Genomic DNA, 5,837 nt, shown 5'->3' with positions numbered 1-5,837 from the left:
AATCATTCATGATCCAGCTTCACTTACAGCAGAACCCAGCTAACATTGGTCCGACGGCAACGTCGTGTCCCTGGCCAAAAATAGTCGCGGTAGGACGGCATAAATCCGTACAAATATGTAACACAGAATACTTCCTAAAAATGCATTCAGATACGTTTGTACATATCTACAATTCTCTGTGGTTGCATGTATAATTGTTACTTTTAAGTTTTAGCTTCGTGTAGTTCAGTATATACACTGTTGTGAACCAGTTGTGAGAGGACGTCCACAAGGTGACGTCCTTTACACGTGCATTTATAGTCCATCATGACCCTGTATGAAATCAGTATGAAATATGCTAAAGAAATTGTGCTTACACCTTGATTATTACTGTAATAATTTATTTAAGTGGCCCAAGTAGTTTTAAGAGGCTGCGAATAGACTGTCTAGTCAAGCATTACCCATTAAAAATAAAAATTAAAAATTAAATGAGTAAGTAAGTAAATAAATAAAAACAGGAAATCGTAATGAAATACAAGTAATTTGTATTTACATCTTGTTTAATGAATATTCACAAAGTGCTGTGTGGTTAAGTGATTACAAAGCCACTGAATTTTAGTCATAATTCTGCCCGTTTTCCTTAAATTGCAATACGATTTTATTATTTTAAGTTTATGCATATACATATAAAACAAATATCTCCAGTCATCATTTGAAGTCTGAGTTGGGTGTAGATTGCGAAAACTGTGCTGCCAAGATGTTGTAACAAATCTCGCGATAGGATAGATCATCTCGCGATAGGATAGATTATCTCGCGATGGGATAGATTAGCTCGCAATACAATACATTATCTCGCGAGAAAACTTTAACACGTTGTTGTCGTTCCATAACCAGGAGGAGAGCGCGTCGTTGTGTTGCAAAGCTTTACGAATTATTAAAAATCTACTGGTGAGTAAGTACATTTTGTAGTTTTTTATTAATGTGGTCGAATTGTACTTGTTTGACACGAAGGAAAAGGAAGAAATAATGCGCACATTGTCAACTGAAACGTAGTTTGAGTTTGGCTAAAATTAGCTAGTGTGCTAAGTTTTTTTTTAAATAATGCTTGAACAACAAATACATAACTTAAGTGCCAAGGGTATGCACAAAATGTTTGTATAGAATAACACAATCAAATGAAAGGACTTCCTAATCCACAATAACTTAAATGTACCGAATAAATACATCGATTTTATAGCTTTTTTTGTTTGTAATCTCCTTTATGGTCCTCTTAGAAATATCAGAAAAAAAAAAAAAAAAAAGTTTTCTAATTGCTGAATTTTGCAACGATTAGTAAGTAAATAAGTAAATTAATCAAGTGATTGATAATGTAAGCCTCATTTTTCAACAGCTGAGCCACATATTACATGTTCGTATAGTAAAAGAAAGTTACACACCACTTTGTCATTTATAAATCCAGAAATCTATATTTTCAATAAATCTGTTTACAAATTATCAGGGTAAAATTTGTGCAGTATCTTAAATGAAACTTATTTTATTTTGTTTGTAATGAGATATTTGTTAGGTAATACCCAAACTTTACTCCAACTAATATTTCAGATAAACTTAGGAGATAACACATTGTTTACTAATTTCTTTTAATTTTCACAGTGTGGTAATGTGTATATAACTTTAAGGGATTAAGGGATCTTTATAAACATCTTCAAAATTCCATAAAGTGGTCCTTTATTTCTATTGCTTTTATTTTTTCCAACAGTGGATGCACAACATGACACCATCAACGTCAACAACACTCGTGGACCCGTGGAGACATGTTGAGGTGTAAGTGCTAATGTTTAAAAAAATTAAGGATCCGAATGTGTACAACCACAAAGTTGCTTTTTTGCCCTGTTACAGGGCAAGACAAACGCAGTCCTGTCAATTACAGAATAAATGTTAAAAGAACTCCATGTTGCCCTGAAATAACAGCTACAGCATCTAGAAAAATTTGAAGAATATGTTATGAATTTGAATGTCCAAGTGACACTTCTAAGATGTTGTAGTACTAATCAAATGATTACAGGTTAATGACACTTTATTGACACTCCAAGGGTGCAGTTCAGGTCACGATTCCGTTGTCATTGTAAGTAGTACATCAGACCTTAAGTAAACTTTCAGATGATCGTTCCCCTCGTCATTGTAGAGAAAACAAACACTGGGCAGTAGAAACAGTTTTGGTAGGCAGTTTGCTCTGACTCAGATTTGCTCTGTTAAAGTCTCTAACCACAATGTAAGATTAACATTAGAAGACATTTCAAAAGATTAACTTCTGTGAAATTTTTAAATGCATTTTTATGTCTTTTGTGCTTCATTAATTTACATTAGAGTGCGATTTGTCTTGCAGGGTCACATAACGAACAGCCATCTGTCAGGCCATGTGCCACAACTGAACAAGGTATTGCAATTTTTGTCGTGTCTTTCACATAAAGAGGATGTCCTTTTTAAAAAAAAAAAAAAAAAAAAAAAAAAAAAAAAATGTAAATGCATTCAAATTCTTACTTTTCACACTTTTCTTTTTAATGTCTATATAGTATTGTCTCCAGTCCCAAATGCTTCATTGCCATCCCAGTCCCAGAGGACCCCCAGTGTATGTGAGAACTTTGCTGTCGCATCTTATTTTATACACATTATACCTTAATACCAACACAGACTAATGTATAAATACATACATTTCTCTGAATCAGAATTCATACAGTTAAAAATATAGAGGCTACAATGTCTGTCATTGCTCAACAAGAGCTAAAGTACAGCCAGCTAATTTGACAGTAACTAATGCAGTAAAATTGCACAGCAGCCTTATTACTTTACCTTCACTTATAGCCAACCCTGGTCCTCGAGAGCCACTGCACTGCTTGTTTTCCAGCTGTCCCTGCCCTTCCAGCTTCTGATTGACAACACACCTGATCCATTACTAATCAGCAGTGAGTAAGGCATGGATAGTTGGAAAACAAGCAGGTCAGTGGCTCTCGTATTTTAACATTGCCATGATGCACACTACTGTTAATTTGTAATATTGACCATATGTTAAAATGTTCATGAAGTGAAGTAATACTGAATTATTTTTTTAGTATTTTTTTAGTATTTTTTTTTAGTCCTGTCAAATGCTTAAAGGCCAAATGCAGGTGGCCAACTTTCAAAGCTACAGCTTTGTACTATGTAATTTAAGGTAATTTTGGCCTTATGACATTAAAAAAAAAAATTTCATGTTCCTTGTCCGTTATTTATTTAAGGGCCACCTGTCTTTATCAGAAATGTCCTGTTCATGTTCACACAGTTACACATCTACTTTATTTCAAGAGCACCATAGAGATATTGAAGAGGCAGTGGACTAATGCTGTTTTTATGTACACTAGCACACATCTAATGCAGAAAATCTTTTATTGACATAAGATTATTCTAGACTAAAATAACATATACTTATTGTTTACTTGTTACTAATGCTTCTTTCATGAAACTGAAAAAGTCTTGTTCCATTGTATTTTAAATGTATTTGTATAACCTTAAAGGCATTTTCAAAATAAGTGCATGTCATTTAACTCAATTTTGCCATTTTGTTTCTTAAATATCTTAAAATATTCATGCTCTTTTCCCTCAGATGCGCTGAAGAGGTGGAGTCCAACTGCCACAGTCTCCGAAATTGATGCATTAATGGTGGAACACCTAAAGCACGCTCCAGGAAGAGCTGGGGGCGGTGGTTATAAGAAATAAGCTGTTTTGAGAGACATTTACATGCGTGTTTACATTAATCCAGTATTTTTGTTTTGTACTTGTTTGATTTATAGCTGTTTAAAATTAATGCAAAACTGTTTCAATTAAAAAAAATGAGTACTGCCACAATAATAATGCTTCTGGAAGAGCAGGTGCTTGTGGAGCAACAAAATGATAGTAAACATTTTGGAATAATGATAAATAAATAAAAGATTATAAATATACATATGTGTTCACTTTTATCCGTTACCTTGGTTATGTTCTTGTTTGAATAATGGCTACTTAAAATTAATGTAAAGCTTTGAGAAAATTGGTGCATGCTTAGAATTAACTACATTATACTATTTCTATTTTCATGTTTAAATAGTAGCTGTTTAACAAATGGAAGACCTTGACAAAAATGTAATATGCACAAAATATGTTGTAGTAAATTAGAACGGTCTAATTCTTGCTTAAGTCCACAAAATGTTTTATTGTCTGTAATGTACACGTGATTAAAACGTTTTGTAGACGTTCAGGTCTGACTGGACCGACTTTGGACCGTTTTTGAACTTGTAAGTTAAGGTGTCTAAACATCACGACATAACTGATTGCCTTTTCACGATGTTACAGAATGGGTGTGTGATTATTTTATATAGAGGCTTATATACTAAAATTATATTAACACATTAAATTAACACATAGTATAGAGATACAGAAGAAGACCCATTTAGACGTCCAGGGACGCACAGAAAAAGACGTGCAGTACACGTCGAGATAACGTCAAAGACGTCGGTTCAATTTTCATTTTGGAACTATTTTTCAACCATGACGGGACGTGTCGGAGGGACGTCTTTTCAACGGTCCTTACACGTCCAAATGTTTGCTGGGAAGTGAGTATAAGCTTTTTTTTATGAATCTTTGCTATCGCCTTTCCTTATAACGTGGTAGTTAGGAAGTTTAGCGGCTAAACGCGGCTAATGTAAACAAGACCGTCCTTCCACAGAGAGAAGAGAGGGACGGGGTGAGCAGAGCTCATTTGGATTTAAAGGAGCAACCCCTTAGAATGAGATGATTTTTGCAGAGATGATTTTTGCAAAAATGCAATTACAGAGCTCTCTAATTCAATTCGTACTAGTAAGAAATCCAGTTACAGAGCTCTACAATTGTATTCTTACTAGTAAAAACGCATATTCATTAGATGCAAAACAGATTCGCGATTACACCCATTTCCCTTTCTAAATCCTGCCTGCGGTGATGCACTTCAAAATAAAAGCCCCTTAATTAATAGCATTTTCATTGTATTAGAATGACCATAAAACTGATATGACAGCTTCGATATGTTTTGTTTTTGTAAAATAATATTTAATCACTAGATTAATTTACATATGTATAGTCTTGAAATACTTAAAAGCAAAGAAGACACACACATGTTCACTTTAAAAAAGCTAATGTCGGTCAAAATGTTTGGTAATTATGAAGTTTACCAGACAAAATTTCATATCATTTTGGTGTTTATTATGCACTGTAACATGCATGCAAAATTTAGCTATAGGCTAATTAATAGGCTAGTTGACACTATTGATAAAATGTGTTTAAAATTTCTTTATTTTTTCTTTCTTTATTTCTTTATTTTGTTTGTTTTGGTCAAACATTGGGAAAGAAATACATTTGCGATATTATGTTTAATCAATAAGCTTAATTAGGAGATATATTTTGCCGAGTATGCGATTGTCCTGGAATCATGGCTGGTTTTGTCCTGTCTAAAACCGCCAGTAGGTGGCAGCCCAACCCTATCGTAAATGAAAGATTCATTTAAAACACAGATTCATGCAAGTTCTTTTCCAGCATTTGTGTTGGTGAAACACAGCAAAAACGGACAATATTGTGTCCAAAATGTAATTCACCTATGCTACATTAATTTCTTGTTTGTTGAACTGTAAAAATAATAATAATAAAAAATAAATAAATAAATAAATAAATAAATAAATAGCCTACCACATTCACGATCAAGCTCATGAGCTGATATTTTGAAAACGGCACTATTGTTTGCGTGATAATGCTAAATGGGAGCGCACAAGCTGCCAATACTTCAGAGACAGACCGGCTTTTTATTTTAAAAAATGCAAGAA

General features: G+C 33.6%; 1 long non-coding RNA gene across 2 annotated transcripts; it reads left to right on the top strand.

Annotated features, from left to right (window-relative positions):
- The first annotated feature begins 486 nt into the window (after positions 1-486).
- Positions 487-4,250, top strand: LOC127157526 (uncharacterized). 2 transcript variants are annotated; one of them, XR_007825929.1, is made up of 5 exons: positions 487-931; positions 1,736-1,800; positions 2,363-2,413; positions 2,550-2,973; positions 3,614-4,250. It is a non-coding gene; the product is annotated as an uncharacterized LOC127157526 (long non-coding RNA). The 2 variants fall into 2 exon arrangements; XR_007825928.1 differs by having other exon boundaries at positions 712-927.
- Positions 4,251-5,837: the final 1,587 nt, after the last annotated feature.

Source organism: Labeo rohita, unplaced genomic scaffold (genome assembly GCF_022985175.1).
Source record: "Labeo rohita strain BAU-BD-2019 unplaced genomic scaffold, IGBB_LRoh.1.0 scaffold_110, whole genome shotgun sequence".
Classification (NCBI taxonomy): Eukaryota; Metazoa; Chordata; class Actinopteri; order Cypriniformes; family Cyprinidae; genus Labeo; species Labeo rohita.
Note: the sequence above shows the minus strand (reverse complement) of the source record. Positions and strands in the feature narration are given on the sequence as shown.